This window comes from Salmo trutta, chromosome 31 (assembly GCF_901001165.1).
Source record: "Salmo trutta chromosome 31, fSalTru1.1, whole genome shotgun sequence".
Taxonomy (NCBI): Eukaryota; Metazoa; Chordata; class Actinopteri; order Salmoniformes; family Salmonidae; genus Salmo; species Salmo trutta.
In genome coordinates, this window is record NC_042987.1 from 4220661 (window position 1) to 4245515 (window position 24855).

Here is a 24855-nt window from a genome sequence, read left to right on the forward strand (position 1 = left end):
GTTAACCCACTGTTCCTAGGCCTTCATTGTTCCTAACTGACTTGCCTAGTTAAATAAAGGTAAAATAAAAAAAAACTGGACACGGGTGTTTATTAGAGACAAGTTTCTTACGAATCAAGAACAAAGAAAGTATTGCCAATTAAAGGTTTGTTGAAAAATGAGTACCAGTGCATTTCACTACCTCCGCTGTAACGGGTATGGAAGTACGGAGTACATTATTTCATACCCCATTACAAACTGTAGCTGGTTGAATTAGTGGTCTGAAGGTCAGACAGGCTTTTTGTCAACCAGGACCACTTCTCCACTGGAGACCACAGCAGTCTGTATAGTCTTCCTCTGAGCAGCAGCATCATCTCTCCCTGAAAAACACAACGGAACCTGGGTCATATTCACAATCACAAAGCATCTGAACGTAGAAGTGTTGATCTAGGATCAGTTGTCTGTTAAATCATAATGATTAAGATTATGGACAGGGAGGATCTGATTCTAGATCAGCACTCCTACTCTAAGACACTTTAAATATGGGCCATGGTGCCCAAGCAAGGCCTTTATAAAGGGAGAACCACTACCTACTTTGCCTGTTGCATTTAGGTTCACAGGAGACCCCTGGAGTAGGGTAGCACACAGATGTACTACAGTGGATGAAAATCTGTCAAGAGAGTACAGAATAAAATAAGTTAGAGAAAAGTAAATAGTATATCAAATAAAGTATTTATTATTAAAAAAAGCCAGCCAATTATACAATCTTTCTGGGGAGACAGAGTGTGATCCACAAAGGTGAACATCGAGGGTGAAACGTTTGAAGTGGTTGGGGTACAGAAAGTCAGAGGAACGTTCCACAGGAACCATGGTAGTCAGGTAATTATCATTCTGGTAGGAACATCTGGAAAGAGAGGGGAGTAATAGAAATTTCATGTTGCAAAATGTCATCCAACCCTTCCAGTCCAAAGCACTTTACATGCAAGCCTCAATAAAAAATACATAGTGGTACATGATACCTTTGATGTCACATAACGAAGAGATCTCAAACATAGTAATCAAACTACATACAGTATTAGTAAAAAGAGCAAGACGTATAATCAGGGAGCAGCAAGCATGGTAATCAGGATGATATTACTGTAGTTACTCACTCTTCAATGATGAGATCCCACTGGGGCATGCTGGCATGGCTGGGGGCAGAGGTGGTCCAGCAGTGCTCCAGCATCAGGAACAAGTTGGGATCCTTCCTCTCCAGGATGCGAACCTCAACGTTCACAGGCTGCCTCAAGACTTTAGTGATAGGGTATTCTTCCTCAGTGTAATACAATGTGAAGGATCTCGACCCTGGAAGTCAGACAGGATTGGAAAAACTTTGTAAAAGTCAATCTTTTTTTTTTATCACTTAATGCGTTCAAATATTCCAAATTGACACAGAACAAGCCTGAAATGAAATGCACGTTACCGTCATTACATCCCTTGGTGTCGCATGTTCCTTTGGCCAGTCTGAGTTCCACTCTGAGGGGTCCTAGAGCAGCAACAGGAGCGGGTGCAGGAACAGTGTTCACCTCAATAACCAGAGCCTCTACTGCAGTGGCAGAGTACTTACACTGGAACAGCAGCCTGGATAGGGAGAAGAAAGCAGTGATACAATAGGATCTTTAAGCATACTGTATCACTACTTTATGGGCTAAATCGAAGTCCTTACACACCTGGGATGTTCTGAATTCCCTCTGGGGAATCAATAAAGTCAATTCAATCTTACAGAGAGAAGACTCACTCAAAATGGCTGTCCCTGGTGATAGAGCCTCGAGGTCCCATCCTCACGTTATAGGAAGATGCCATCCTGTTCTCATAAACCACATAGCCACTTTCTTCCTGCAGGGGAGAGTCCACAGTTAATACTGAGCCAGTGTAATACATTTATATTATCTCTACTCACCTTTAGAGTGGTGCCACAGGCAGTGACAGGGAACTGGTATATGGCAAAGGCTAAAGTGATGCCAACAGGACTGCAGGGGCTGTCATTTCCCACCAACAGACTGATGGAATCGATGTCTATTTTGGGCGAAGTGGCATCCCTGGCCACCACCACCACAAACTGACCATCCCTGGTACACTGCACAGTCACTGGGGAAAGAGAGGAAAAAGTGAATGTTTTTGAGCATTACAATATTATCTGAGCATTACAAGACAGAAACAATATCAGACACTCACCTGCCTTTCCATAGTAACACTGCTGTCCATTGAAGCAGCAGTTGATAGTCTGACATTGAGATGGAGTAATATCTGGGGTTCCACATTGCACTGTATCCTGAACCTGTACTTGACATCTCTGATCTGGAGTTGTGTTTACTGCTGGCCTCTGGGCTTCTGACCTCTGGGGAGTCTGCAGCTGTGGCCACTGGGGCTCTGGCCTCTGTGGAGTCTGTAGCTGTGGCCCCTGGATCACTGGCCTCTGAGGAGTCTGCTGCTGTGGCCACTGGGGCTCTTGCCTCTGGGGAGTCTGCAGCTGTGGCCCCTGGGGCTCTGGCCTCTGGGGAGTCTGCAGCTGTGGCCCCTGGGGCTCTGGCCTCTGGGGAGTCTGCTTTTGGGGCTCTCATCTCTGGGGAGTCTGCAGCTGTGGCCACTGGGGCTCTGGCCTCTGGGGATTCTGTAGCTGTGGCCACTGGGGCTCTTGCCTCTGGGGAGTCTGCAGCTGTGGCCCCTGGGGCTCTGGCCTCTGGGGAGTCTGCAGCTGTGGCCCCTGGGGCTCTGGCCTCTGGGGAGTCTGCAGCTGTGGCCCCTGGGGCTCTGGCCTCTGGGGAGTCTGCAGCTGTGGCCCCTGGGGCTCTGGCCTCTGGGGAGTCTGCAGCTGTGGCCCCTGGGGCTCTGGCCTCTGGGGAGTCTGCAGCTGTGGCCCCTGGGGCTCTGGCCACTGGGGCTGCCGAGGCGAGGAGTCTGTATTTTGGGGTTGGGGGTTGTTGTATGAAGGAAACCTCAAGTTACACTGTGCATCAGAACAACATGCAAACACTACCAACAACACAAACCCAAAGGAACACCACCTCACTGCCATACCTGCTCAATAAGATATAAGCCATCTTCAATAATACAGGTATCTGCAATATTGCCTATACACCCTATACTATCTAATACAGATTTATACCTGAGTATGATGGAATGCTAGAAACTGCCTCCTGTATTCAAAATGAATCCCTTTCCAACCCTGTGCAATTAAATGGTCAGCACCGTATTGTCTAGACTAGTCAGTGGACTTATCCAGAAACAACCACTAGTAGTCTGTGAAAATAAGAGTAAAATACAAGTTGCAAAAATAGATCGCAACAAGGAAACAAAAACCAGCTTCAGTGCAGAAAAAAAATGTCAACTTCCATTGGAAGAACACAGCTTATATACCCTGAGATATATGATGTAATACATCACTATGTGTGTACGTGTTCCTGTGTTCTCAGTCCTTGTACTACGACCTTCAGCGATTAACTGATGCCGATTACTATCATCAGTGAACAAGAGAAATGTAAAATCTTTCCAAATATTCAGTCGACACCTTGAGTGTATGTCTGGAGACTAAATAATATGTGAATCATGTGGGTTACAGAGACTCTGACTATGTTATGCATTATGTCAATCACACACAATCTAAATACAGTATTTCTTGGTCGACTCATGTCAACGTCTCTGCGCATTCGTGGTGGGGTAGCCTAAATAAATACAACAGATAGGCCTAATTAAAAGAACGGTAATGAAGGAAATGAAAAATGCTGGGCAAAGCATTATCCAGACCTCGTGGCTGAGCGCAGTGGAGGCTCCTCAGAGGAGCAAGGGGAGGACCATCCTCTTCAGTGAATTTCATAAAAATAGTGAATCATTTAAAAAGTTATCCTTTTTAGACAAAACTATAATCAAATATATTCACATCACCAAATAATTGATTAAAACACACTGTTTGCAATGAAGGTCTACAGTAGCCTCAACAGCACTCTGTATGGTAGCACCATGGTGTAGCCTGAGGACAGCTAGTTTCTTCCTCCTCTAGGTACATTGACTTCAATACAAAACCTAGGAGGCTCATGGTTCTCACCCCCTTCCATAGACTTACACAGTTTTATTTTTTACCATTATTTAACTAGGCAAGTCAGTTAAGAACAAATTCTTATTTTCAATGACAGCCTAGGAACAGTGGGTTAACTGCCTTGTTCAGGGGCAGAATGACAGATTTTTACCTTGTCAGCTCAGGGATTCAATCTTGTAACCTTTACGGTTACTAGTCCAACGCTCTAACCACTAGGCAACCTGCCGCAGTAATTATAACAACTTCCGAAGGATGTCCTCCAACCTATCAGCGCTCTTGCAGCATGAACTGACACTTTGTGTGTAAGACAGTTACATGACCTACAGCAAGGTTAAGCAAGTTAATCTTTCCGACATTTTCGGACCACTAAACCACTATTGATTTAGGACCACAGAGAGTTACCACAAGTCGCAAAGAAATCAGCAGCTGCCTCCACTATTCCAGCACCATTTCAACATCATCAAATCACCTCTGCTTAGTCTAATTCAGTGACAACTAAAAGATACCAAAAACAATTTCTCCAATCAACATAAGCTAAATATGATGTGGCTGTCCATGGTTCTGATTTCTCTGTTGTGCACACGTATGTGTGTGCATGCACGCAAGTAGAAAAACATTGTTGACTCATCCAAAGTGTAGAGAATTGCCAATGCCATCCTCTCTTTCATTCTGTCATACAGTACACACTTTTATTTTTAGTTGTCCTAGGCTACCTAGCTAAAATGCTTGCTCGCTAGCCTAACTTCCATTCATGGGCAACGTTAGCTAGTTAACATTAGCCTTCTACATCTAGCTATCACACATATTGAACTTCCATCCTCTCAGGCCAGGGGCACAACAATGTATGAATTAATGGTTGGATTAGAATCTCCATTATAATCATTGACCAGTACAGAGAATTAAGTAAAACCAAGTCCAAATCGCCAGCTCCATCCATGGATAATTTCGGAAACAGACAGTTTTAGCTAGCTAGCTAGCCATCAGAGGGCAACAACACAACGAGATGCAAAAATTAAAGCTGTTTCTGTTAATGATGTATGCTCTCAAAGTGATTTGATAGGAGAGACGCCAAATCCAAGCTGGGTTCCCTTGACCCTTTTTTCCCCTGCCAGGACCATTCACAGTTGAGCTTGCTCAGTTTAGCTCAACGCTGATTGGCAAATTTTGTGTACGTTTTTTGTCAATGGAGGCCAAATGCTAACTGGCTTCCCTTCATTCAATGCTACAGGTGGCAACAATGTCATACTCGTTTGGACCAGACAGTATCAGATAGACGGCCTACACATGGAGAGACAGCGGGGCGCTGTTTCGCTCGCTCTGATGCTTTCTCCTGTGAGATACATTCAGTCTTTTGCGAATTGAAGGAACATTATGAAACACAGAGAGACCAAAGATGATTCATTTGTATGTGTTTTTTTATTTTGGGGGGGAAGCCCGGCATCCATGAATACACGCTACTGCTGAAAGCATAAGCTACAGCTAGCTAACACTGCCATGCATAAAAGCGAGAGAGAGAGAGAGAGAGAGAGAGAGAGAGAGAGAGAGAGAGAGAGAGAGAGAGAGAGCTATATTTCGTAGTTTAGTTTATTTTTTACTTTCACTTTGCTAGTGAATGCAACAAGCTAGTTTAGCCTACTCAAACACCCGGTTCAAACAGAGAGGGATGCTATGTTAGCTAGCTGGCTATGGCTGTCCAACACTGGAACTCTTCCAATTCAAGGTTAGCTTTTGGTTTTATGAATTTATTGTGCCCGGGGTGTAACTGCTAAACTGCTTACTGTACACTGTACTGCATGATTGTAGCGGGTTTACTAATGCGTTAGTTCTAGTAGCTATGTTGACTATGATGTTAATATGGTGACTATGATGTAGGCTATATGTAGTGTTTAGCGGTTATGGTATGACGTTTTGGCTTGGAATATTTTCTTTTGCCTGGTCACAGACAGCTGATATGTTGTGCACTGAAGTCCACAAACGATAGGAAAAGGTGAGAGGTGGAGCAAACATTTGCAAGAAGCAGGCCCTACACCCAAACAAGGGCACTGCGTTCATCCACCTCTGGCCTGCTGGCCCCCCTACCTCTGAGGAAGCACGGTTCCCGCTCAGCCCAGTCCAAACTGTTCGCTGCTCTGGCACCCCAATGGTGGAACAAGCTCCCTCACGACGCCAGGACAGCGGAGTCAATCACCACCTTCCGGAGACACCTGAAACCCCACCTCTTTAAGGAATACCTGGGATAGGATAAAGTAATCCTTCTAACCTCCCCCCCTTAAAAGATTTTGATGCACTATTGTAAAGTGGTTGTTCCACTGGATATCATAAGGTGAATGCACCAATTTGTAAGTCACTCTGGATAAGAGCGTCTGCTAAATGACTTAAATGTAATGTAAATGTAAGCAGTTATATATACAATGAGCAAAGTGATCATGCTGTTTATATGTGTGGCTGCTAATCCTAAGGAACATCCCCAGCTCCTGATTCATCCACTCCACCTGCCCGTTGGACAAAGGACGGTACCCGGAAGTGAGGCTGACCGTGACCCCCAGCTTCTCCATGAAGGCTCTCCATACCCGTGATGTGAATTGAGACGATGTCCTCCGGAAGGCCATAGTGCCAGAAGACCTGCTATAACAGTGCCTTAGTGACCTGGAGAGTGGTAGGGAGACCAGAGAGGGGAATAAGATGACAGGATTTAGAGAATCTGTCCACAACAACCATAATAGTAGTGTAACCATCAGAAGATGGGAGATCAGTGATGAAATCAATGGACATATGAGACCAAGGCTGCTGAGGCAGGGGAAGGGGAAGGAGTTTCCCCGCTGGAGCTTGCCGGGGTATTTGGTTTGGGCACATACGGAGCAGGGGTTGACGTAGCGAGCGACGTCCTGCGCCAAGGTGGGCCACCAGTACTTAGCGGAGATGGATTGAATGGTGCGGGTGATAGGTCAACAGCTGATCCCTTACCTCCGTGGGAATGTAGGTGCGCTCCGGAGGGCAGGTAGCAGGCACGGGTTCCCTCTCGAGAGCCTGGTGGATGTCCATATCTATGTCCCAAAGCACAGGGGCAACGATTTGGGAGGTTGGAATGATGGGGGCACTCAGGACAAGAACCTCTCCCAACTCGTGGAGACGAGACAGGGCATCGGCCTTGATGTTATTTAAGTCTGGGTGGTATGACAGAGTGAAGTTGAATCTAGTCAAGAAAACGGCCCACCTTGCTTGGTGCAGGTACAGCTGCCTCGCTGTCCGTATGTACTCCAGGTTCCCGATGGTCAGTGAGGATGAGAAATGGGTCCTGGCGCCCTCCGGCCAGTGTATCCACTCCTCTAGTGCCAACTTCACCGTCAGGAGATCCCAGTCGCCGACGTCATAGTTCCTCTCTGCAGGAGACAGTTTTTTTTAGAGTAATATGCACATGGATGCAATTTTTGTGGGTTACCTTGGCATTGTGACAGGACAGCCCCCACGCCTACATCGGAGGCGTCCACCTCCACCACAAAGGGCAGCGTAGGATCTGGGTGTTTCAGCAACGGGTCGGAGGTGAAACGTCTCTTCAGGAGAGAGGTGAGGCGAGAGGTGAGAGGAGAGGTGATTGAGCTGAAGTTCTTAATAAAGCAGCAGTAGAAGTTAGCAAACCCCAAAAATCATTGTAGTCCCTTTATGGTGGTTGGGACTGGCCATGACCTGACTGCATCGACCTTCCTTTCATCCATAACCACTCCTTGCGGGGAAGGAGACAGCGGCCTGATGGAACTGGCACTTATCCATCTTGACGTACAGGTGGTTCTCAAGGAGGCGTTCCAGGACTACCCGGAAGTGGGCGATGTGATCCTCCAAGGTGGCCGAGTAAATTAGGATGTCGTCGATATACACGACTACCTGACGCCCAAGCATGTCCCGGAAAACATTGTTCACGAATGCCTGGAACACAGACAGAGCATTGGCTAATCCATAAGGCATCACCAAGTACTTCCATTCATCCCCCTCCAGGATGCGGATCAGGTTTTAGGCACTCCGCAGGTCCAGTTCAGTAAAAAAACGGGCCCCACAGAGCTGTTCGATGGCGGCCGGCACCAACGGGAGAGGGTAGCGGTACTTGGTGGTGACGGAATTAAGACCTCTGTAGTCAATGCACGGACGTAGACCACCCTCCTTCTTGGCCACAAGAAGAAGCCTGCCAATGCAGGAGAGGTGGATGGGCGGATGAAACCCTGTTGGAGAGCCTCCTGGATGTACTCCTCCATAGCCTTGGTTTCAGCAAACAATGGGGGTAGGCGTGGCTGCGCAGAGGCGCAGAGTCTGCTAGCAGGTCGATGGCACGGTCCCAGGGGCGATGAGGAGGGAGACAGGTGGCGTGGCTCTTGGAGAAAACCTCCCGGAGATGGTGGGGTCGTGGCGTTGGAGCCACAGGAGGCCGAGGATGACTTTGTGTATGGGTGCCTTGATGATGAGTAAGGGAAGGCTTTCTTGGTGCAGGGATCCCACGGTGATGGTGAGTGGTGCTGTGATGTGTGTGATTGTCCCAGATCCTAGTGGTTGATTATCCGGCGCTTGAACCAGAAAGGAGAGTGGGTATGAGATTAAGGGAGGAAGCAAGGGCCTGGTCAATAAAATTCCCTGTGGCACCGGTATCCATTAAAGCTGTAGAAACAACACAAAGGACAGCCAGCTAGTGAACTCTGTACTAAAAAGGGTTTTGCAGAAAGTGATGATTATGGAATACTCACACTTACCCCAGGAGACGGAAGATCACGGGGCCGTCCCTCTGCTCTAGTGGATCCCGGGTTGGGACGTAGTGTACACCGTTGAAGCTGGTACCCCTCCTGACCACAATAGGGACAGAGCCTCAGCTGTCTCCGACGGTGTCGCTCAGCCGCAGGGAGGCGTTTGTTTGGCCCCTACCTCCATGGGTTCAGGCTCTGAATCAGAATGGTCAATGAAGGAGGGAGGGAGACGATGGGGGTACCGACGCTCCCGAAGAAGGCTATCCAGATGGATGGCCATCGTGATGAGTGTGTCCAAGGAGAGGGTGTCTTCTCGTTATGCCAACTCTGTTTGGACCTCATCGCGCAATCTTCTTCTGAATAAGGTGCGGAACGCAGGTTCATTCCATCCATTGGATGCTTCCACTGTATGGAAGGTGAGGAAGTATTCCACAGCAGTCTGGCCATCTGGCCGTAGTTGGAGTAGGCACTTACCCCCCTCTCTGCTCTTCGGTGGATGATCGAAGACTCCTCTGAACATAGCCATGAACCTCTCATAGGAACCCAGCTCCTCCTCTCCTCTCTCCCAGACAGCCATAGCCCACTCCAAAGCCCGTCCGGAAAGCAGGGAAATAACCGTGGATCTAGACGTTGAAGAATTTGGAGGACCTCATCCATTGCCGTTCCCAGTTGCGCCAGATGGTCGTGTTGTTGGCGAAGTAAATCTTCCTGTTCGCCGACCATCTGGGAGATGTCTCGGTTTGCTGCTGCTTCCATTTTGTGAGGCAGTATTCTCTAACGAAGACGCAGGGAGTCAGGAAGCAGGTGCAGAACGGTGAGTTTATTGTAAACGAACATAGAGCGAATACAAGAGTAACATGAACATAGAAACAATACTGCCTGATGGGTGATACAACGGACTGCTAAAAAAAGGGGAAGTAATCAGGGAAGAGATGAATTCCAGGTGTGCCTGATGATGAGGCGCTGGTGTGCGTAATGATGGTTGAGTTGAGTGCCGAAGTGGGGGAGCGGGAGTAGACGTGACACAGAAGTCTAATGTACTGTATGTCAGACTTCATTTGAAAGTTTGAGTTCCAAAGTATGTGTCACGTCCTGACCAGTAAAGGGGTTATTTGTTATTGTAGTTTGGTCAGGATGTGGCAGGGGGGGGTTTGTTTTATGTGGTTCGGGGTTTGTGGGGATATGTGTTTATGTAGAGGGGTGTTTGTTTAGAGTATTCCGGGGTTTTTGGTTATGTTCTATGTTTTGTATTTCTATGCTCTGTCTATGTTGTGTATTTCTTTGTGTTGGCCTGGTATGAATCTCAATCAGGAACAGCTGTACATCGTTGTTGCTGATTGGGAGTCATACTTAGGTAGCCCTGTTTTCACCTGTCCTTTGTGAAAGTTGTTTTTGCACTGCTGTGTTTAGCCTGTAATACTGTGAGTTCGTTTGTGTTCTGTTTCGTTAAGTGTTCTAATAAAAGGTAATATGAGCACTCAACCTGCTGCGCCTTGGTCCACTATATACGACGACCGTTACAGTATGACACTAAAAAATAAGGTCCATTGTTTCGATGTGCATACATCAATGTTTTGAAATACTATCTTACTGTAAGCCATTTAACTCTGCTCTATGACTCTCTTGCAGGTGAGCATGTTGGAGAAACTGCTGTGAGGCAAAATGAATCACATGTTAAAACCTCTTAAGGATCAGACGCCTAAAATGACATACCCAAATCTAACAGCCTGTAGCTCATGACCTGAAGCAAGGATATGCATATTCTTGATACCATTTGAAAGAAAGCACTTTGAAGTGTGTGGAAGTGTGAAAGGAATGTAGGAGAAAATAACACATTAGATCTGGTAAAAGATAATACCAAAACAACATGGGTTTTCTTTTTTTTCTTTTTTTCATTATCTTTGAAATGGAAGAGAAAGGCCATTATATGACTTAGGACTCTAGGTGCAATTTAGAGTTTGGCCACTAGATGTCAGCAGTGTATGTGCAAAGTTTTAGACTGATCCAATGATCCATTGCATTAAAACATCTAATCAAATCAAATGATATTAGTCACATGCGCCGAATACAACAGGTTACCTTCACATTACAGTGAAATGCTTACTTACGAGCCCATAACCAACAATGCAATTTAAAAAATACAGATAAGAATAAGAAATAAAAGTAACAAGTAATTAAAGAGCAGCAGTAAAATAACAATAGCGAGACTATATACAGGGGAGTACTGGTACAGAGTCAATGTGCGGGGGCACCGTTTAGTTGAGGTAATATGTACATGTAGGTAGTTATTAAAGTGACTATGCATAGATGATAACAGAAAGTAGCAGCAGTGTAAAAGAGGGGGGGGGCAATGCAAATAGTTTGGGTAGCCATTTGTTCATGAGTCTTATGGCTTGGGGGCAGAAGCTGTTTAGAAGCCTCATGGACCTAGACTTGGCGCTCCGGTACCGCTTGACGTCCGGTAGCAGAGAGAACAGTCTATGACTAGGGTGGCTGGAGTCTTTGACAATTTTTAGGGCCTTCCTCTGACACCGCCTAGTATACAGGTCCTGGATGGCAGGAAGCTTGGCCCCAGTGATGTACTGGTCTGTTCGCACTACCCTCTGTCGTGCCTTGCGGTCGGAGGCTGAGCAGTTGCCATACCAGGCAGTGATGCAACCAGTCAGGATGCTCTCGATGGTGCAGCTGTAGAACCTTTTGAGGATCTGAGGACCCATGCCAAATATTTTCAGTCTCCTGAGGGGGAATAGGTTTTTTCATGCCCTCTTTACGACTGTCATGGTGTGCTTGGACCATGTTAGTTTGTTGGTGATGTGAACACCAAGGAACTTGAAGCTCTCAACCTGCTCCAATGCAGCCCCGTCGATGAGAATGGGGGCGTGCTCGGTCGTCTCTTTCCTGTAGTTCACAATAATCTCCTTTGTCTTGATCACGTTGAGGGAGAGGCTGTTGTCCTGGCACCACACGGCCAGGTGTCTGACCTCCTCCCTATTGGCTGTCTCGTTGTTGTCGGTGATCAGGCCGACCACTGTTGTGTCATCGGCAAACTTAATGATGGTGTTGGAGTCGTGCCTGGCCATGCAGTCATGAGTGAACAGGGAGTACAAGAGGGGACTGAGCACGCACCCCTGAGGGGCCCCTGTGTTGAGAATCAGCGTGGCAGATGTGTTGTTACCTACCCTTACCACCTGGGGGCGGCCCGTCAGGAAGTCCAGGCTCCAGTTGCAGAGGGAGGTGTTTAGCCCAGGGTCCTTAGCTTATTGATGAGCTTTGAGGGCACTATGGTGTTGAACGCTGAGCTTTAGTCAATGAATAGCATTCTCACATAGGTGTTCCTTTTGTCCAGGTGGGAAAGGGCAGTGTGGAGTAGTGATGGGCAATCCGGCTCTTTTCAGTGGGCTCGTTCGGCTCAGCTCATCAACAATAGCCGGCTCTTTTCGCTCCCAAACAGCTCTTTAAAAAAAATAAGTTTGGTATTTTTTCAAGTCAAAACGTTTGCGATAGTTTTACTATGATAGGTGTTATAACAATTCTAATTAAATTATTAAATGAAATCATATTCTACCTTAACCACAATGTATTAAAAAATGCATTGGTTTGTTATGAAAAAGAATGCTATTAAATATTTGCATTTAAAGTATAACTTTTTAATGTATATAAACAAAGTGCATATAAATCTGACCATTCAAAACGAATACAATCTGAACAGTATAATAGAAAATTGCACCATATCAAAGAAAAATAAATAACAATTTGCAAAACTGCAGCATCCCACAAATTTAAATAAATGTAAAAAAGCAGGATGCTATTACACATGTGCATTTAAAGTATAACTTTTTTATTGTATATAAACAAAGTGCATATAAATGTAACAATTCAAAACGAATACAATCTGAACAACATAATAATAGAATATTGCTCCATATCAAAGAAAACTGCAGCATCCTACATAAAACATTAAACTGGTCCCTCTTTTCTCTCTCTTCTTTATTGCCATGTTATAACCAGCAGCACACAGCAATGCTGACCATATTTTGCTTTTATGAGAGATTTGCATTCAGAAATGCAAGCTGCCTCACTTTCGAGGCGCTGATGCGGTTTCTTCTCTCAGTAATTATTTGTCCCGTTTTCGAGAAGACCCTCTCAGAGGGAACGGATGTGGCCACTATGCAGAGTCTCCCTGTCATGACTTTAGTAAGCCGTGGGTAGACAGTATAGAATAACTATCTTCAAAGTAATGACTCGGGACGTCGGGTTTGAGATGAAAGCTTATTTTAGTAATAACACTTGTTCACGTTACATTTAACAACTTTAGATTCTATAAAACAATAAAAGTAAGTTGCTAGCGAAAGGTCAAGATAATCACTTGTCACTTGTACATAACTGGCGCGTTCTCGCTTTACCTCCTGTCGCAAGGCATTCTGGAACTTGCAGTCAAAAGCGTAATTCAATACTAACCAATACAACAAAGTATGTATGTAGTTCTCTCAATCTCCAACACACAAATTCTAATACAATTACATATGTAAATAACTGTAAAGAAAATATCTTTAGATACAGCTCAATGAATTAACTTAAACATTAACTTTGTAACACATTAAAGTTACAACAGACAAAGGCCTTGTTCTTCCACGAGCTTAGAGGAGCTGCAGGATCTGCAGGGGCTCCTCCAAATAGGACCGCACCTCCATTATGGCATCTGCTGAGGGATTCCTTCATGCTGCATCCCCAGTTGCTCTCTCGTCAAACAGCATCTATTCGTTCTTTGAATTAATTAATTCTATTCATTTAAATATTTCGATTATTCATATCTTAATTTTTAAAATATTTTCATAAATAGATTTGGCTCTTCTGTTATGCAAGCCGGCTCCCAACATTCACCTACAAGAGCTGGCTCTTAGAGCCGACTCCTTCGCGAACAACCCATCACTAGTGTGGAGTGCAATAGAGATTGCATCATCTGTGGATCTGTTGGGGCGGTATGCAAATTGGAGTGGGTCTAAGGTTTCTGGGATAATGGTGTTGATGTGAGCCATGACCAACCTTTCAAAGCAATTCATGGCTACAGACGTGAGTGCTATGGGTCGGTAGTCATTTAGGCAGGCTACCACCATGTTCTTGAGCACAGGCACTATGGTGGTCTGCTTAAAACATGTTGGTATTATGATTTGATCTTAGTGCTGTATTGACGCTTTGCCTGTTTGATGGTTCATCGGAGGGCATAGTGGGATTTCTTATAGGATTCCGGGTAAGAGTCCCGCTCCTTGAAAGTGGCAGCTCTAGCCTTTAGCTCAGTGCGGATGTTTCCTGTAATCCATGGCTTCTGGTTGGGGTATGTATGTACGGTCACTGTGGGGACGACGTCATTGGTGGACTTATTGATGAAGCCAATGACTGATGTGGTGTACTCCTCAATGCCATCGGAGGAATCCCGGAACATATTCTAGTCTGTGCTAGCAACACAGTCCTGTAGCTTAGCGTCTGCTTCATCTGTCCACTTTTTTATTGATCTAGTCATTGGTGCTTCCTGCTTTAATTTTTGTTTGTAAGCAGGAATCAGGAGGATAGAATTATGGTCAGATTTGCCAAATGGAGGGCGAGGGAGAGCTTTGTATGCGTCTCTGTTTCTGGAGTAAAGGTGGTCCAGAGGTTTTTTTCCTCTGGTTGCACATTTAACATGCTGATAGAAATTTGGTCAAACGATTTAAGTTTCCCTGCATTAAAGTCCCCAGCTACTAGGAGCGCCGCCTCTGGGTGAGCGTTTTTGTTTGCTTATGGCGGAATACAGCTCATTCAATGCTGTCTTAGTGCCAGTCTCAGTCTGTGGTGGTATGTAAAACAGCTACGAAAAATACAGATGAAAACTCTCTAGGTAGATAGTGTGGTCTGCAGCTTATCATGAGATACACTACCTCAGACGAGCAATAGCTCGAGACTTCCTTAGATATCGTGCACCAGCTGTTATTTACAAAAATACATAGTCCGCCGCCCCTTGTCTTACCAGATGCCGCTGTTCTATCCTGCCGGTACAGCTTTTAACAAGCCAGCTGTATGTTGATAGTGTCGTCTTTCAGCCACGACTCCGTGAAGCATAAGTTATTACAGTTTTGAATGTCCCGTTGGTAGTTTAATCTTCCGCGTAGGTCATCTATTTTATTCTCCAAAGATTGCACGTTTGCTAGCAGAATGGAAGGAAGTGTAGGTTTATTCGATCGCCTACGAATTCTCAGAAGGCAGCCTGCCCCCGAGAAAGCAGTATATCATTCGCGTCGGGCTCGTCAGACTCGTTAAAGGAAAAAAAGGATTCTGCCGTGGTGAGTAATCGCAGTCCTGATGTCTAGAAGTTATTTTCGGTCATAAGAGATGGTAGCGGCAACATTATGTACAAAATAAGTAAAAAATTAAGTTACAAACAACGCAAATAAACAAACAAAAAACACAATCGGTTGGGGACACGTAAAACGTCAGCCTTCTTCTCCGGCCTTCTTCTCCGGCGCCATTGTTACTGTTCAAAATGTTGTATGAAGTCTGCCCAAATGTGCCTAATTGGTTTATTAATACATTTTCATGTTCATAACTGTGTACTCTCCTCTAACAATAGCATGGTTTTCTGCCACTGCTGTAATAGCTACTGTAAATTGGACAGTGCAGTTAGATTATCAAGAATTTAAGCTTTCTGGTCATATCATATATGTCTATGTCCTGGTAAATGTTCTTGTTACTTACAAGGTCATGCTAATCACATTTGCGCAGGTTAGCTCAACCGTCCCATGGGGGGACACCAATCCTGTAGAGGTTTTAAATACTATCAAGTTACTGTAAGCCATTTACCTCTGCTGGGGGACGGTCTTCCATGTGAGCTTGGTGGAGAAACATTTGTGAGACAAATGTATCAGAAGAAGTCGTGGTATATTGTTTAATTTAATTAAATTTTTTGTGACCTCATTCTTTGAACCAAAATATGACAGATGAGACAAAAATGTTCACCTGCCCCATTAAGGGCGGGATGTTGCCGTGGTAATGAAACTTGAATCATGTTTGTGCCTTGTGAGATTTGAGTCAGACGAGTATCCCTGTTGCTTCTCATCCCTAGCAGTTGAAACTCAAACATTGAAAAACAACCTTTAGCTTTATTCCTTCCTAATAATCTGGTTACAAAATAATTCTACAATGGTTACTTGTTTGAAATGATAGGCCAAACCCCAACGTAAAGTCCCATACTAGACATGCCCTATTAGATTGTCATACTGAATAGAGATTTTATATATGCTATCACTCTCAAAACATTCACTTTACCTGTAGTCTCAAGAATTCTGGCCTGTTGCATTTTCCATGTCTTGCCGGGTCGTTCACAGTTTTTCACTTTTTTGGGGTTACCTTTTTTGGCCCATTAGCAATACACACTCTGATGAAGGGGTGTATTTAAATTATAACCCAATAAACAATATATATTATAATCTTTTTTTTAAAGGTCAGAACACAAGCTTTGGTTGTCAGAGTAGAAACTTACTAAATCGGTTTTGACAGTCCAAGTGGTTGGAACGACCGTCACATGTTTCACTCCTTCAAATTCTGCATACAGATGCTTCATTCAAGAGGGAAAAGAAAAGGGGAAAAACATATTGGTATTTCTTTGTGCGATTAGCAGCTAAAAAAAAACAGGAATACTGAAATACTTTGAAAACATCTACTGCAGCATTTGAAAAACATCTACTGCAGCATTTTTATTCTCAATGCGAATATAATGCTTGCACTGTAGAGCCCTACAAATTGACCACACGCCTATGTGGCTGGTGAAATAGACATTCTTACCCGCCAATACCTACATCTCCCCGTATTTGCTGGGTGTTATTTTTATGCCCTGCTTGTATTTATTTATTAACTTGTTGGAACACAGCTCTGCATCCCCACCATCATACTGTTGTTGTTTACGCAACCAAAAAACGGTCCATTATAAATAGAAATCTGGGTCAGGTGGGCATCATTTGAAAGCTTATTCAATTGCCAACATGACTAGCTAAATTATAAAAAAATGACCTTATAGTGTTAGGCAAGTATATTAAGGTTATAATATTGTAGAGAACAATCTAGCTAATTATTAATTCTATGTAATTTATAATGACATAGGGCAACGAAAACTACGTTTTGACATTCATTTCGTAACACCCTCTTGAATTGCCCCATTTTTCTCTATAGTGTTGTACAGCAGTGAGTGAACACCCTGTAAAATGCAAATAATGTAAGCTAAGTAGCTATCGTCAGCTACAACTCCGCCAACGAAAAGCAATTAACGTTAACATTAAAACAAACCGATAGCAACAATTATGATAACTTTTGTCTATGCCGATACTAGTTTGGTAGGTAACATTAATGTTTGCTTAATTTGTAGCCAAATGGCTAGCTAGCTACCATTAGCTAGAACTACCTACAGTAGCTAGCTAGCTGGGACTATCCAAACTAACGTTAACTTTAGCTTGACGACTGATGCTATTTATGTAGCTAGCATTATGTAACTAAACATTCTTGTGCTTTCCAACGTTAGTATAGTAGTTAGTTAGCTACATTCAGTGACACTCAATAGTAATAAGATAATGAATTACCTTCATCCTTCTTGCTTTGGTTAGCTAGCGTTAGTGGCTGCTAACGCTTGCTGTTAGCTAGCCCGGCTAAGCTAGCTAGCTAATACAAAACTCCTAATTTTGTTCTTCTCACAAATACACAATATACACTCAACACACGATTAAATATATACACAATTTTAATATTATAATAGGTTTTTGAGAGATTCTTTTGGCAAATGTGCAGAAACATTAGAGGAAACTTTCAACGAGCTAGTAAACCAACAGTCTAATAGTTCTGGGGAATAGTTCTGGGGCCAGTGTTTGCATGCTTGTTTTGATCCAGGTAGTTTCGCGCACATGATCCTATTCCAGTCTCCCCATTTTTTTGATGGACATTCTCCCTCTATCAAGCAAATCAAATCAAATCACATGTATTTATAAAGCCCTTCTTACATCAGCTGATATCTCAAAGTGCTGTACAGAAACCCAGCCTAAAACCCCAAACAGCAAGCAATGCAGGTGCAGAAGCACGGTGGCTAGGAAAAACTCCCTAGAAAGGCCAGAACCTAGGAAGAAACCTAGAGAGGAACCAGGCTATGAGGGGTGGCCAGTCCTCTTCTGGCTGTGCCGGGTGGAGATTATAACAGAACTTGGTCAAGTAGTTCAAATGGGTCAAATAATAATAATCACAGCCTGCTCCGTGGCTTGACGACTCGTGAGCTCACAGAACAGGGCTCCGGGCAGCCGAGTGGAAATGGAGGAAAACTAGCCTCCCTGCGGACCTGGCATCTTTTCACTCCCTCCTCTCCACATTTTATTCCTCTGTTTCTGCTGCTAAAGCCACTTTCTACCACTCTAAATTCCAAGCATCTGCCTCTAACCCTAGGAAGCTCTTTGCCACCTTCTCCTCCCTCCTGAATCCTCCTCCCCCTCCTCCCTCTCTGCGGACGACTTTGTCAACCGTTTTGGAAAAGAAGGTTGACGACATCCGATCCTCGTTTGTTAAGTCAAACGACACCGCTGGTCCTGCTCACATTGCCCTACCCTATGCTTTGACCTCTTTCTCCCCTCTCTCTCCAGATGAAATCTTGCGACTTGTGATGGCCGGCCGCCCAACAACCTGCCCGCTTGACCCTATCCCCTCCTCTCTTCTCCAGACCATTTCCGGAGACCTTCTCCCTTACCTCACCTCGCTCATCAACTCATCCTTGACCGCTGGCTATGTCCCTTCCGTCTTCAAGAGAGCAAGAGTTGCACCCCTTCTCAAAAAACCTACACTCGATCCCTCCGATGTCAACAACTACAGACCAGTATCCCTTCTTTCTTTCCTCTCCAAAACTCTTGAGCGTGCCGTCCTTGGCCAGCTCTCTTGCTATCTCTCTCAGAATGACCTTCTTGATCCAAATCAGTCAGGTTTCAAGACTGGTCATTCAACTGAGACTGCTCTTCTCTGTGTCACGGAGGCTCTCCGCACTGCTAAAGCTAACTCTCTCTCCTCTGCTCTCATCCTTCTAGACCTATCTGCTGCCTTTGATACTGTGAACCATCAGATCCTCCTCTCCACCCTCTCTGAGTTGGGAATCTCCGGCGCGGCTCACTCTTGGATTGCGTCCTACCTGACAGGTCGCTCCTACCAGGTGGCATGGCGAGAATCCGTCTCCGCACCACGTGCTCTCACCACTGGTGTCCCCCAGGGCTCAGTTCTAGGCCCTCTCCTATTCTCGCTATACACCAAGTCACTTGGCTCTGTCATATCCTCACATGGTCTCTCCTATCATTGCTACGCAGACGACACACAATTAATCTTCTCCTTTCCCCCTTCTGATAACCAGGTGGCGAATCGCATCTCTGCATGTCTGGCAGACATATCAGTGTGGATGACGGATCACCACCTCAAGCTGAACCTCGGCAAGACGGAGCTGCTCTTCCTCCCGGGGAAGGACTGCCCGTTCCATGATCTCGCCATCACGGTTGACAACTCCATTGTGTCCTCCTCCCAGAGTGCTAAGAGCCTTGGCGTGACCCTGGACAACACCCTGTTGTTCTCCGCTAACATCAAGGCGGTGACCCGATCCTGTAGGTTCATGCTCTACAACATTTGCAGAGTACGACCCTGCCTCACACAGGAAGCGCCGCAGGTCCTAATCCAGGCACTTGTCATTTCCCGTCTGGATTACTTCAACTCCCTGTTGGCGGGGCTCCCTGCCTGTGCCATTAAACCCCTACAACTCATCCAGAACGCCGCAGCCCGTCTGGTGTTCAACCTTCCCAAGTTCTCTCACGTCACCCCGCTCCTCCGCACACTCCACTGGCTTCCAGTTGAAGCTCGCATCTGCTACAAGACCATGGTGCTTACCTACGGAGCTGTGAGGGGAACGGCACCTCCGTACCTTCAGGCTCTGATCAGTCCCTACACCCAAAGAAGGGCACTGCCTCTGGCCTGTTCGCCTCCCTACCTCTGCAGAAGTACAGCTCCCGCTCAGCCCAGTCAAAACTGTTCGCTGCTCTGGCACCCCAAGCTCCCTCACGACGTCAGGACAGCGGAGTCAATCACCACCTTCCGGAGACACCTGAAACCCCACCTCTTTTAAGGAATACCTGGGATAGGATTAAGTAATCCTTCTAACCCCCCCTACCCCCCCCCCCCCAAAAAAAATATAGATGTACTATTGTAAAGTGGTTGTTCCACTGGATATCATAAGGTGAATGCACCAATTTGTAAGTCGCTCTGGATAAGAGCGTCTGCTAAATTACGTAAATGTAAATGTAATGTCAAGGGTACAACAGGTGAGCACCTCAGGAGTAAATGTCAGTTGGCTTTTCACAGCCGATCATTCAGAGTATCTCTACCGCTCCTTCTGTCTCTAGAGAGTTGAAAACAGCAGGTCTGGGACAGGTAGCATGTCCGGTGAACAGGTCAGGATTCCATAGCCGCAGGCAGAACAGTTGAAACTGGAGTAGCAGCACGGCCAGGTGGACTGGGGACAGCAAGGAGTCATCAGGCCAGATAGTCCTGAGGCATGGTCCTAGGGCTCAGGTCCTCCGAGAGAGAGAAAGAACGAAAGAAAGAAAGAAAGAGAGTTAGAGAGAGCATACTTAAATTCACACAGGACACCGCATAAGACAGGAGAAATACTCCAGATATAACAGACTGGCCCTAGTCCCCCCGACACATAAACTACTGCAGCATAAATACTGGAGGCTGAGACAGGAGTGGTCGGGAGACACTGTGGCCCCATCCGACGATACCCCCGGACAGGGCCAAACAGGCAGAATATAACCCCACTCACTTTGCCAAAGCACAGCACCCACATCACTAGAGGGTTACCTTCAACCACCAACTTACCATCCTGAGACAAGGCCGAGTATAGCCCACAAAGATCTCCGCCACGGCACAACCCAAGGGGGGGCGCCAACCCAGACAGGAAGATCACGTCAATGACGGTAGCGTCCCACCTGGCCAACATCCGGTGAAATTGCAGAGCACGAAATTCAAACTACAGTATTATAAATACTGAATTTTCATAAAATCACCAGTGTAATACATCAAAATAAAACGTAACTTCTTGTTAATCCAGCCGCCGTGTCAGATTTCATAAAGGCTTTACGGCGAAAGCAAACCATTCGATTATCTGAGGACAGCGTCCCGCATTCAAACACATGAAAAACATATTTCAACCAGGCAGGTGCGACACGAAAGTCAGAAATAGCGATATAAAAAATGCCTCACGTTTGATGATCTTCTTCTGTTGGCACTCCAAAAGGTCCCAGTTACATCACAAGTGGTCCTTTTGTTCGATAATGTCCTTCTTTATATATTTAAAAACTCAGTTTAGCTGGTGCGCTTCAGTCCATAATCCACCCAGTTTCCCTCCATCAAAATGCATACAAAATGAATCCCAAACGTTACTAATAAACTTTTCCAAACAAGTTAAACAACATTTATAATCAAACCTTAGGTACCCTAATATGTAAATAAATGCTCAAATTGAAGATGGAGAATCGTTATTGTCTTTACCGGAGAAAAATACCAAAGAACGCGCTCTCTTCCACACGCTTGGAAACAATACAGCCAAAATGTGAGCCACCTAGAAAAATTACAATTTCTGGCTCATTTTTCCAAAAACCAGCCTGAAACTCTTTCTAAAGACTGTTGACATCTAGTGGAAGCCCTAGGAACTGCAATCTGGGAGGACTTGGCCTTATAATAAAAGTGTTAGCCATCGAAATTGGGGTAGGCTGATTTTTTTCTTTTTGGAATGGTTTGTCCTCGGGGTTTCGCCTGCCATATCAGTTCTGTTATACTCACAGACATAATTGTAACAGTTTTAGAAACTTTAGAGTGTTTTCTATCCAAATCTAATTATATGCATATCCTAGCTTCTGGGCCTGAGTAAAAGGCAGTTTACTTTGGGCACGCTTTTCATCCGGACGTCAAAATACTGCCCCCTACCCAAGAGAGGTTAACAGGAAGCCAGTGTAGAGAGGCTAGCACTGGAGTAATATGATCACATTTTTTGGTTCTAGTCAAGATTCTAGCAGCCGTGTTTAGCACTAACTGAAGTTTATTTAGTGCTTAATCCGGGTAGCCGGAAAGTAGAGCATTGCAGTAGTCTAACCTAGAAGTGACAAAAGCATGGATAAATGTTTCTGCATAATTTTTGGACAGAAAGTTTCCGCAACAGTCTTGATATCTTCGTCAAAAGAGAGATCAGGGTCCAGAGTAACGCCGAGGTCCTTCACAGTTTTATTTGAGACGACTGTACAACCATCAATATGAATTGTCAGATTCAACAGAAGATCTCTTTGTTTCTTGGGACCTATAACAAGCATCTCTGTTTTGTCCGAGTTTAAAAGTAGAACATTTGCAGCCATCCACTTCCTTATGTCTGAAACACAGGCTTCCAGCGAGGGCAATTTTGGGGCTTCACCATGTTTCATCGAAATGTACAGCTGTGTGTCATCCGCATAGCAGTGAAAGTTAACATTATGTTTCCGAATGACATCACTAAGAGGTAAAATATATAGTGAAAACAATAGTGGTCCTAAAACGGAACCTTGAGGAACACCAAAATGTACAGTTGATTTGTCAGAGGACAAACCATCCACAGAGACAAACTGATATCTTTATGACAGATAAGATCTAAACCAGGCCAGAACTTGTAGGGATAGGGAACCTCTGATAAAAACAATTTCCAGCACACTGTCTTAATGTACTGTGTTATTGATGCATTTTATTTATTTTAAGCAATTGGCATATGTCTCAGCATTATGTGATTGAGATTTGCATGTTAATTAAAAAAGTGTAGATGAGTGAGTGAAATGTGCAACTGGTGGGATGTGAACGTGGTGTTCCACTTATCCAAAGATTGGATGTGGAATTACATTTTTATGAGACACCATGTGGACGGATGATCCAAATCATTGCAATATTATAGGCATACTCTTGAGGGTGTTTTCTACCATATTCAATAACTTTGTTACAAATCCATGAAGAAAAATTAACAAATCCACACAGATTAATGGGACAAAGGCAGAGGCATTTTGGAGTCGACCCGGACTCATGACTCTCAAACTTCATAAAGGGTTTTTTAAAAAGTGCCAGGGTTAGAATACTGTAGCTGGTGTACTTTGTGATCTTGGATATGCTGCCACTAATAATTTATCTCTTTCGTAACTATTACCTAAGGGACAGAGATGTGCTTGAGCCCACCCGATTGTGTCTGATTCACCAATGCCCTTCCTTCCTGTGACCTGACTTCAACTGTATCCGCACAGCATCTCCTGCCCTGTGTGCACCACTGAGAGCGTCTTGTCTGGCTGCATCACCACTTGGTATGGTAACTGCTCGCACCCAACCGCAAGGTGCTACAAAGGGTAGTGCGTGTGGCCCAGTACATCACTGTGTCAGAGGGAGGCCCTAAAAATTGTTAAAGACTCCAGCCACCCAAGTCACAGTTTGTTCTCTCTGCTACCTCATAGTAAGCAGTACCAGAGCATCAAGTCTGGGACCACAATGCTCCTGAACAGCTTCTACCCCAAAGCCATAAGGCTGCTGAACAGTTAATCAAACGGCTACCCAGACTTTCTGCTTTTTACCCCTACCTACATGTGCATAGTACTTCAATCGCCTAACCAAACCTACATGTACATATTACCTCAATCAATCAACCCAACTATCTCGTACCCCAGTACACTAACTCGGTACCGGTACTCCTTGTATATAGCTTGTATATAGCCCCGTTATTGTTATTTTATTGTGTTACTATTTTTATTTGTATTTATTGTTCATTTTTGTACTTTTTAACTGCATTGTGAAAAATACAACATACAAAAGGGGAATTATAGAGACAGGATTGTAGGAACAAATAAGAGAAATGCAACAGAAAAGATAATCTGTCTATGACAGGCCCATCTCTCAGCTTTTTACCAAAATGGAGGCGGGAAGACCACTTTTTTATTATTTCTATTCTAGCTTTAATCTAACAATGAACATCATATTTTTACTCAATTTGTATGCTTCAGTGTTTATTTACAGTCACAGAGGGCAGGTCCTCCTCTTCCGGGCGGGGAGACTGCGGGATGAGTGGAGAGACTGGGACTGTTGCACACGGTTGGATGGAGAGATGTCTGTTAACAGACGTTAATGTATGTCATGCTTCATTTGAAAGTTGACGGCACCAAAATAAGGTCTATTGTTTTGATGTGAATGCTTCATTGTTTTTAAATATATGAAGTTACTGTAAGCCATTTACCTCTGTTGTCTTGCGGTACAGTTGGGTTGAAAGATGTCAGAGAGAAAATGAATTACATGTTAACATTATTAACAGATGTCTAATGTATGTCAGACTTCATTTCAAAGTTTTGATACCAAAAGTATGGCCCAATCCCAAATCAACTCCTAGACCCCTCAAACTCAACTCTGGACCTCAAAGCCAGTTCTTATTGTTTCCCTCTAATCAGGGACTGATTTAGACTTGGGAAACCAGGTGTGTACAATTATTGATCAGATTGAGCAGAAAACCAGCAGGCTCTGACCCTCGTAGGGTAAGAGTTGAATACCCCATAACCTAGACCCTACTCCCTATGCACTTGAGGAGATCTGAGAGGATTTGATTTGACAGGTGTAAGCAATTTGGTAATAATTCCAATTCGCCCTCTGATAGGCTAGGTGGAAGTTTCTAGAGGAAAAAGAAACGCACACCTATTTAGACGAGGTGCTGGCTAGCGGAGTGGAAAACTTGAAAATAAAGGAGAACCGCACACTCTGAGAGCTCAGATGCAAAAATGTAATGTCTAACGTTTCGACAGGCAAGCTGTCTTCATCAGGGTATAATCACAAACACTGCAGGGTGACTCGTTTATATAGTGTCAAAAGACACACACAGGTGTCTGTAATCATGGCCAAGTATGGCCTAATATCATTGGTTAATTCTCAAATATTAAAATGAGAAGAAATATTAAAATAAGAACAAATAGATAGCATACGATCATAGATTCAATTTAGACTACACAAGCT

At 44.6% G+C, this 24855-nt stretch overlaps 1 pseudogene; it reads right to left on the reverse strand.

Annotated features, from left to right (window-relative positions):
• Window positions 1-267: 267 nt before the first annotated feature.
• On the reverse strand, window positions 268-9352 carry LOC115169158 (uncharacterized; annotated as a pseudogene).
• Between the last annotated feature and the right edge of the window lie 15503 nt (window positions 9353-24855).